Consider the following 10,946-nt stretch of genomic DNA (forward strand, 5'->3'; position numbering starts at 1 on the left):
TGTCCAAGTTCTAGCAGAAATCATAGAGCAAGGACAGCTTCAGGTAGAGCCCGACCTGACGTACGCCGAGTACCCAGATCGAGTTCTTGACCAAAAGGAAAGGCACACCCGACGCCAGGTGGTAAGGATGTACAAGATCCTCTGGAGAAACCACACCGAGGATGAAGCAACATGGGAAACGGGCGAATATCTGAACAAGCAGTTCCCAGGTTTTCTGTCCCATCAAGGAGGTAAGAACAGCACACCCCCTTTGATCCTTGAATCTCGGGACGAGATTCCTTTTAAGAGGGGTAGGCTGTAACGACCGACCCCTAAGCCTTCCAGTTAGTCGTGATCGCAGCCCTTAGCTTTAGTCAGCTGTCTCGCTTGACCGCACCTAAGTGCCCAGTTTTCCGCTGGTCCCGACCCCTGAGATCCGACCCCTTCCCGCTTCGCTCCTCTCCCGACCCCGGCGAGGTCAGCCCACCGTCGGATTCTGCTGATCTTTCTCACCCGTCCGATCTATCCACCGGTGGACCCGCGAGATCTTTTTCCAGATCCCCCGCGACAGCCGCACTCGAGTTGCATGGCCGCCTCAGAGTCTTCCTGCCGCGTGGCTCGTCTTCTCCGACGCCTGCCGCTCAGTTTTGTCTCTGGCAAGCAACCGAGTGGGTTCCCGCGCTCCTTTCCCCAATAGCAGCGGAAGCCCTCTGCACCCCTTTCTGCAAGGCCTCGTCTCCCGCGCCCATCATCACGCCACCAGATCCCGGCCCCAGAGCCTGATGTCGCCCGTCTTTTCCGTCCCTTCAGCCACAGTTACGCCGCCGGGTCGTCGCTACACGACGATTCCTCCACCGCCAACCCCGACCGCGGCCGCGACAGTTCCTTTCCCCGCTCTGTCAGAAGCCGCCCGACAATCTGTTGTTCCGCGCTCTCCCCCGCGCCCGCGTCCGCCTGTCTTCTCACCTGTGCGCCCTCGATTCTAGCGCCATTAAACCGGTCGCTTCTATCACCTCTTCCGCACGGCGACGCCCGCTTTCCGCCAAATGTCAACCACCAGTCTACCCGCCCCTACGCCGCCCTGACGGCAGAACGCAATGATCGCTGGCGTCACCCCCGGAGTTCTGCACCACCGCCCTCTTTGCTCAATCGCCGCCCCAGCAGAGCACTCCATTGCTTCTCCCCGGCCTCCCGCTTTCCTTTCAGGAAGAAGGTGAGTTGCTGACCCCAATCCGCCTCGCCCGACCCCTCCTATCCGCCCGACACCGGTTCCGTCTCGCCCGACCCTGTCTGTTCCACCGACCCTTATCCGCCTCGCCCGAGGGCTTGGCTGTGATCTTTTTCTTCAACTCGAGGGTGTATGTGTAAAACTTGGGAACCCTTCAGCGCTTGCGTCTAAGGAGCCCTAGTTATCACATCCTCTAGTTCAAGGATCAGACCACTAATTCCTTTCCTACCCTTACCTCTTGATCATCATCAGCTCTCGAACCACCATAACCTCCTGCTCTTTGTCGCGAGTTTCTGGGCTCAGGCGAGCCAGTGTTGCTGTTGAAATAACCGTCTAAGCTAACCCTTGCATTGCATTCGTGTAGAGCTGCACCTCGCCGACGGTTTCTACGAGCTTCACCCGGCGCCAGAAGAAGAAGCTGTAGCCGAGCTCCTGCCCTCCGAAGCCGAAGTCGCCCCAGAAGTCGAACAGTTCTCGTCCTCCTTGCTTGAAGGCAAGCCCTGGTTGCATGAAAGTCCTATGTGTTTTACCAGACTTGCGCATGCCTTCTGTAACATGCTTGTGCATTTACGTATAGGAGTTGTGTGAAACCCTAGATGCATGACTCAGTGACCCATGATCTGAGCACTAGCTGTTGGACCGAGTAGCTGCATTGCTTAACTAGGAAAAACGGTAAAAGCCAAGTGATTTCCTGTCACTCGCGAGTTATAGGAGTTGCATGTTTACTCTCCTGTTATAACTATAAGGATGATGGACGGGGCAGGGTTTTGGGTAACTCTTTGGTGGTCGGATGGTCGCCCCGTCTGTCTATGAAATCTTGCTAAGGCCCGACAGTGGTGGTGTTCGTGATCAAGTGTTTGAAAGTACTAGCCTCATACTTAGTATGGGATGAGGAAGCTTAGTACCGGATTGAACCTAGACGTGAGCGGTCGCCCCATTGTTCTTGGAACGGAGTTTCCCCTGCTGGTTGTCGCACGTGGTGGCAATGTGTGGTCACAGAATGGCAGAGGCCGGGTCTGTGGAACCTTGCACCAAAGGAAATGGGCCCGACACGGGTTAGGGGATTGATGGGGAAGGCCGACACAGGAAGCGACCTCCGGGTGCGCGGATGTCGTGAGGCTAGGTTCACCATGCATGGTTAAAGAACTCGAATCAATTCGTCTGCCTCTCACAGTTTGAGATTGCTTGATCGCTATGTCACCCTGAGTAAATGAGTAATCTGATGATGGCAATGTTTGATGTTATATCTTCACATCTTGTTTGGCTCTATGATTGCTTAGAATAGGTTGCACAACCTAGACTGGTAATGAACATAGAACCGGAGCTAAAACTGAAATAGGGTTACTTAGTGCTTTTGGCAACCAAACCCCTCAGCCAAGAAGCCTTGCATGTCTAGAAGGAGGAGTAGTCCTTACTCCTATCGGTTAAGTCTTGTTGAGCTTAGTAGCTCAGCCTTGTTGTGGCTTCTGTTTTCAGGTGAAGTTGCTGCTTCCGACCCCTCTCTGGTTGGTGCTTGGCCGCCCCAGCTCCCGCCAGGCTGGACGGTCGAGTGGGACCCCTCCTCGGACGGCGAGGAGAGGACTCAGTGATGTTCTGGCTGGCCTCGCCCGGACATCCGACCCCGACGAAGTCTTCCACTAGTGTTTCTCTGTTGTTTTCTTGAAATCTTGTAAAACTCTGGTGTTGGATTTTATGGCCGAACTAAATGGGTAAAACTTGTTCAACTCAGTGGACTTGTTGTATTCTCTGTAACCACTCACCTTCGTGTGGGTTTGCTAAACTCGATCCTGTTTAAGTGGTTAAATCGGATGAAATCCGACGACATTTCGTGTTAGCTTGGGTTAGGCAGGAGTGTCGCATGTTAGGCGGCTTAACCCTGTTTAATCAAGCTAATCCGAGGTGGTTCCGCCACAATATCGCTACAACTACTCATGTCGTAAGCATAGCAATAGTAGTCGAAAGGTCTGAACCAGACCACATATACAAGGTCTAGAGACCAGTCTACTTCATCAGTGAAGTACTCTCAGATTCCAAGACCTGGTACTCATCGGTCCAGAAGCTGCTTTACGCCATACTACTCACCTCGCAGAAACTACAACACAACTTCCAGGAACATAAGATCTCCGTGGTCACTACCTTCCCCTAGGCGAAATTCTTCACAATCGAGACACCATGGGAAGAATCTCAAAATGGGCAGTAGAACTCAAAGCGCTCTCCCTGGAATTTAGGCCGCGAACCGTGATCAAATCCCAAGCTCTAGTCGATTTCATGGCAAAATGGAGGGAGAATTAATTACCAACACCAGCAGAACACCCAGAGCATTGGGTCATGTACTTTGATGGGTCACTCAAGCTTGAAGGCGTAGGCGCATGAGTACTCTTGATATCCCCCAAGGGTGAACAACTCAAATATGTTCTCCAGATATTCTGGGAGGTGTCCAATAACGAAGCCGAGTACGAAGCGCTATTTCATGGGTTACGCCTAGCAGTATCCCTAGGGACCAAGAGATTAATAGTCTACGGTGACTCGCTAGTAGTCATCAACCAAGTCAACGATGAGTGGGATCGGAACAGGGAGAACATGGACGCATATTGCAAAGAAGTCCGCAAGCTGGAAAATAAATTTTCAGGCCTAGAGTTCCACCACATTGTTTGTGACAATAATGTCAATGCGGACGTCCTGTCCTAGATGGGTTCAACACGTGCTCAAGTTCTAGCAGGAGTCTTCATCCATGAGCTTCGCAAGCCATCCATCATGGAGCAGGCACCCTTAGCAACCACCGATTGCAGCCCAGTAGAACCAGACCGGGAGGTTATGATGATTGATGTGGATTGGAGAACACCATTTATTCACTATATTAAAGAACACAAACTATCCTCAGACAAGACACAGGCAGAGCAAGTCTTACAACGAAGCAAAAGCTACGTACTCATCGGAGACAAGCTATACAGAAGAGGCGTGTCTTCAGGTATGCTCATGAAGTGCGTCACACGAGAAGATGGTAAGGACATATTGGAAGTGTTGACGCAAAAATCGGGCGGTGACCTTCGTACTAACACACGAAACCTGAGAGATCTGCCTCGCTCAAGTACAGGTTGTAACCCTCTCGATCCAAGGCGTGCCACCCAATTTGACCTGCTAATTGACAAGGGCAAAGAAGACATTAAACTTGAGAGCGAATTGGCTGATGTTCCGATTAGCTCCAGGAGATCGTAACGGCCGGGCAGCCAATACAGAAAAAGATGATCGGCTAGGTCAGCCGATGTAAGCGTAATCAATGCAAAGGAACTGTTGAAACGCAACCTAAACAATGCTACGTGGACAACACTTGAAACAGATCTAATCGGCTATAGAACAGTTCTTGGTTGAAAAATAGGATAAGAAGCCGATCGGAACCTATTCCAAGCTGGACAGTGGTGATAAAAGCTAAAGCAACAAGATTTAAACAAATAAACTTGCAGACCTAGAAAATATAGATAACTTGATGAATAAATCTAGACAAAACAACAGCGATGCACCGGAAGTTAAAGCCTAGAAAGTACTCGATAAACGCGGAACTTACAATCTAGCCGGAGATCAAGCTGATGCAGCGCTACTAGCTTGGAAGAACTCGTGAAAAAAAAGAGAACTTTGGCGAAGTCGCCGACTTGAAAGTAAATTACGAATAAAGTAGATTTGTTTGTTTGTGTGTACCTGTTTTTAACACCTCGCAGGGTCTCTATTTATATCCTAAACTCAATACTCCTAGTCCTAGTCGATTGCGACGCAATACAATATCTGTAACTAAAGAAACAAACTTGACTCGTACAAGAGTCAGAAATGAATTTGGCCTCCCTCGACCAATTCTACATCCATTGTCTCGCAATATCTTTGTCGATCAAGACTCTCTTGCCTTTTAACACTCGAACCCTAATATCTCCGATCGGCTGGAATCCTCTTGCTCGCATCGGCTGGGTCCCTGTCACCTTTCATCAGCTAACACCTCCCATCTTCATCGGCTAGGTATTCGTCACCTTTCATCGGCTGACACCTCCCATCCTCATCGGCTGGGTCTCCATCACCTTTCATCGGCTGAACCTCTCTGACTCTATTAGCCATTTTCACTAACTTTTGCCCTTTGGTCATGCATCAGCATCTTTGCTTCCTTTTTGACGCCAGTTTTGACACATGTCAAAAAATAATGGCAACCACGCATCCTCACACACAATAGTAGGCAAAGCCTTCAGAGCAGCGTTATACTGGCCCACCGCACTAGCCGATGTAGAGGAACTAGTCTGTTGATGCCAAGGTTGTCAGTTCTTTGCAAAGCAACAACATATCCTTGCCTACAAGCTCATCACCATACCTCCAACATGGCCCTTCACATGCTCGGGACTCGATATGATTGGTCCACATCCAATAGCGCCCGAAGGATTCAATCAAGTACTCGTAGCGATCGACAAGTTCACAAAATGGATTGAAGTAAAGCCTGTCACCTACCCCAAGGCACACAAAGTACTCGACTTCCTCGACGAGATTGTCCACCACTATGGATTCCCAAATCGGATCATCACAGATTTAGACTCCAATTTCAACAACCATGAATTCTAGGAGTACTATGAAAACAATGGAATAGACGTTCGTTATGTCTCCGTCGCTCACCCAAGAGCAATGGCCAAGTTGAACGTGCCAACGGGATGTTACTTGATGCCCTGAAGAAAAGGTTGCATGACATTGGCAACACCAAGGGAGGCATGTGGCTCAAAGAACTACCCAACATTCTCTGGGGGCTACATACTCAACCGTGCAAACCTACAGGGCAGTCATCCTACTTTCTGGTCTATGGATCAGAAGCCATACTCCCTGCCAATGTCATGTGGAAATCTCCCACAGTCGAACAATACGAGGAATACGCGGCAGAAGAAACAAGACGTCTAGACATAGGCAGCCCAGAAGAAGCCCGCTATGCGGCACTTGTTCAGTCAGCAAGGTATCATGAAGGACTCCGCCGTTACCATGATCGCAACATCAAAGAACGTTCCTTCAATGTTTGTGACATGGTCCTCAAGCGCATCCAAGACACCATAGGGCTACACAAACTCAATTCATCGTGGGAAGGGCCTTACATCGTATCCAAGGTCACAGGCCCAGGATAATACAGGCTATAGCATCTTTCCGATGAAGACGTCAAGAACTCGTGGAACATTGAGCATCTCTGTCATCTCTACCCCTAGTTAGTAGACTACGGGGCATTGTACACAGGCCACTAGCCTCAACCTTTTTATTATACTAATGTAATTACTTTTCGGCGATAGTGCACTCCATAAGCGGCTCGCAAAGGTGGCTCAGCTGCAACCATGAGCTATTCAGCTCTCTGGGCCTTAGCGCCCCAGTACGACTTGTAGTCACAAGTCTACTTGAGTTATTCAACTCACCAAGCGGCTCGCAAAGGCGGGTCAGCTGCAACCATGAGCTATTCAGCTCTCTGGGCCTTAGCACCATAGTACAACTTGTAGTCACAAGTCTACTTGAGTTATTCAACTCACCAAGCGGCTCATAAAGGCGGGTCAGCTGCAACCATGAGCTATTCAGCTCTCCGAGCCTTAGCGCCCCAGTTCGACTTGTAGTCACAAGTCTACTTGAGTTATTCAACTCACCCAGTAACTCACAAAGGCGAGTCAGTAGCAACCATGAGCTAGTAAGCTCTCTAGGCCATGACGCCCCAACTTGGCTTTTGTTCACAAGTCTAAGCAAGTTATTTCAACTCATCCAATGATCTGCAAATGCGAACCAACGGTGCAAGAAGCCAACAAGTTGATAAGAAGAGTACACAAGATTGCTCATTTGGACTGCTTATCTCATATATGCATTTTTCGTATTAACAAATCTTGCAGGATACATCAATGCTTCCGCCTCAAGAAGTTGGAAAGTTAAGAGTACAACAAAAATGCTCAACAACGACTACAAACAACTGCCTACTGGCGGTTACAACAGAAGTCCCAGGCTTTTACAATATCATGCCAAGCATGTGTGGACGGCCTCAGGACTACTCTACACCTCGGAGCAAGAAGCCTCGAGGCGTAGCGAAAAGAAACAAAGGCATGCACGAAAGCTGCGCCCATGGAACCACACCACCGTCCTCAACCAGACAGCTAGACAAAGACCGTGGCGCTTGCCTTTCTCCATCGGCGAGCTCCTTCGTCCTCTCATCCAGAGAGCAGGGAAAAAGCTGGGGCGCATGGTGCTTCCTTGTACGAGGATTCTTCTAGCAACGCAACCACCAGACTCAGCTCGAGGATCTATGGAGGCAATATGGAACCACAATATGAGGAATCTTCTAGCACCAGGGGGCTCATTGGAAGCTCGCCCCCATAAAAAAGAAGAAGCCTAAGGCCAACTATTGCTATAACCCGAGCCATGCCTTTCACAGAGGCAGATAGGGTTCTATTTATAGCCAAGAAGCCAAGCTACCATCCAAGAGTCACCACCACACACCTGTGACTTTACAGTGCTAAGCTTACCCCACCACTTGGCACAAGTACAGTACCCACGTGCAGAGCCAACACACCAGAGTAAACGATCGCATGTGATCTGCCCTGACTGAAAAACGACAAGGTACGTGCAGTACTCTCGTGCGTACTCTCGGATACGCTCACAATAATGCAGGCACGAAGGACAAAGGCATAGAGTTCTCGCGTGTCCTCTCGGGTACACTCGCAATAATGCGGAGAAAAAGGATGACTACTTCCACTGCAAGGCTACAAGTGATAAACTACGAAAGACTACTCATCAGCCGAGCTCACAAGTACTTGCAGATACAACTCCTACCAAGTCAGCAAAAAAAATGCTCAACAAAGTACTAAGGATCATCATGGCTGCACTAGTCAGAAACTGGAATACAATATTTTAGTTCCTCCAAAAGATCATTGTTCAAAGACACAAAAATTCAGGAGCAGTTACAACCAAAATAAACCTAGAAGATTATTGCTGGTTGATGAACTTGGCTACTTCCTCGGCTATAAGGTCCAATTCTTCCAAGTATTGCTGATAAGTCTCATCCGAGCAATCCGCAGCAACACCCTTCGCCACTGGAGACAAGTCAGCCTTGGGATAGAACAACTTGATGAATCCCAGCAGCTGCTTAGACACCGACTTGGCCATGCCTTGGACTAGGCTATTAATCTTTGCCGGCGCATCCCTAACCCTCTCCAGCAGGGGACGAGACTCTACTCCTTCTTCTGGGAGCTCCACCATGTCGGCCAGAGGTTGTGCCGCATCAGACCACTCCTGGAGAAGTTCTCGTTGCGCTTTGATAGTCATGGACCCAACTAGGCCGACATCACCGTCTCGGCGCATCTTAGACTCCTTCTCCAGATCGCGTTCTGCTTTCTCCAATCGGACTTTGAGCTCTTCATGCTCCTCCGTCACCCTATAGTAGGCATTCTTCCAGTCATTGATTATGTTATTCAACACAGTATCCTAGCTTTTCAACTCTACACAATAGCAACGGGTAGTCAGAGGATAGACCACATACAACAGGCAACTCAAAGACTGTGTGCACGAGTACTACCCCTCAACTTTATGATGCAAGGACTTGTTGTGCGCAACAATGCGGCTCTTTTCACCTTCAAACTCCCGTCACTCCACCTGGAATGACGCAACGGCACTATCATACTGCTCCAAAAATTGGGCAGTCCGCCGACGCTCGTCACTAATTTCCTTCTTTAGAAGCTCAACACGATGCGCAGCCTCACTTTGCTCTCGCAGAAGTTGCACATTTTGGCGAGATTTCTCAAACAGATCCTGAGTACAGAAAAATCAATACTCTCAATAGAAAACTAGTCACTCAAATCAAGCAAGAAGAGTACAAAAGCTGAACTCACCTTAGTATACGCCACAATACGCTGGTTCATCTCCAACATGGAGGATATGGCCTGCGGCTCCAACAGGGGGCTCTAAAAAGCCTCGATTTCCCTTTGCAGCTGTAACAACCCTGGTTAAAATAACCTTGTTTAAGCCTAAGAGAGGCAATTAGCAGCTAAGTAAACGAGTCAAAGGGCAACTTTGGCCCCTAAGAGCTTAAAAAGTGATGAAGCCATAAGTTAAATTTTTATATAAGAACCTGAAATTTTGTCCAACTAAGAGTTGTAGAACTCATCTTCTCTAACAACTTTTATTTTTGGTGTTTTTTTGAATCTGAGTAGAAAGCTTTCAAAAACTCAAAATTCAAATCTCTACCAAATTGTGAAAAACATGAAAAACCTAAACTTTCAAGCCCTTTATCTCACAATTTTTAATGTAAACTTGTTGGCGCTAGAAATCGGTCAACCGAATCCCCAACGTCTGACACACGACCCGGGAGAATCTGCTTAACTCCTGTTCGGGTGATTGCCCTGGTGCGTTTCGCGCGGCGTGCCAGCCAATCTGACCTGTTGATTGGCAAGGAAGAATACGTGTCAGGTCCGGAAGTCGCGATCGGCTAATTTCCGATCTCGAGAGAGCTTATCAGCGAATCGGCCGATTGGCCGTAATAAAGAAATCGGCTATAAAGTAACCGATCACTGTAGCTGTGTAGACGAAAACTACTGGAGTAATCGACACAATGCTATAGTAACAACACTAGGAACAGATCTAATCGGCTATACGTAAAATAAGTGAATTAAATAGCAGAATATAAAGAAAGCCGAAACTGCCGATTCCTAGCTGGATAACTGGTGATAAAACTAGAAAAACAGGCAAAACCTATGATTCTAGTAAATATCGATAACTAGTGAATAAATCTAAACGAAACGACAGCGATGCGCCCGAAGTGAAAGCTTAGAATTTACTCGGTAAACGGAACTTACAAGATCGGCCGGAGGTCAAGTTGATGCAGCCCCGCCAACCCGTACGAACTCGTGAAAAAGAGGAAAGTATTTGGCGAAGTCGCCTGCTTGAAAGTAAGTACGAGGAAATAGTAGTTTGTTATATTGATTTGTTGATGATTACAGATCTACAAAGGTAGCTATTTATAGCCCCGTACAAATGACTCCTTATCTGACTAGAACTCTATCCCTAATTCAAACAGAAAATGAATATTTACAAGTACGATTCGTACTAGGTTGGTTATTATACGCTTCACGGGCTGATCTCCCCTTCATCCTTCTATTCCTTTCCGAGCCCATACCGGCCCAATTATTCCAACCTCCTAATCGGCCGATTCCTCATCGGCAAAAGGTAACCGATCGGGAACCTGGCGTGTCCGATCCGAACCCCAAGGGTTAAGCGAGGCAGAAGTCACCGGCCGATCCCGTACTGTAGCATTGGCCGATCTTGGACTGTAGCGCCAACCAATCGATCTCGAACTGTAGCGCCATTCGGCCGATTTCCAACTGTACCTTCCCATTTCCTCTTCTCCTGGCGCCGATTTCACTGGTGACGAAATCTGGCATCAACACATGCCCCCCAGTTTCGGAGTAAAACATAGTCTTTTACTTCGAAATTCTTTTCAACTTCCCCTCCGAAACAGCCGCAATGAAAATATCCTTCCGTTTCGCGGTCTTCCAGCTGATGATTGCAATCTTTTCGAAATGGGTGCCCACGACAACCACTACTCCCGAAAAACTCGAAACGCCGGCGCGGTAAAAATTCCATTTTTACCCTTCATCAGGTACCCTTTAAATAGCAGCTCACCCCGCACTTCCCTTTCGAGCTCACGTCCTTCTTCCTCAGCGCGCGCGCCTTCTTCTACCCTCAGCACTTTCCCTTAGTTCCGAAGCTT

This window comes from Setaria italica, chromosome II (assembly GCF_000263155.2).
Source record: "Setaria italica strain Yugu1 chromosome II, Setaria_italica_v2.0, whole genome shotgun sequence".
Taxonomy (NCBI): Eukaryota; Viridiplantae; Streptophyta; class Magnoliopsida; order Poales; family Poaceae; genus Setaria; species Setaria italica.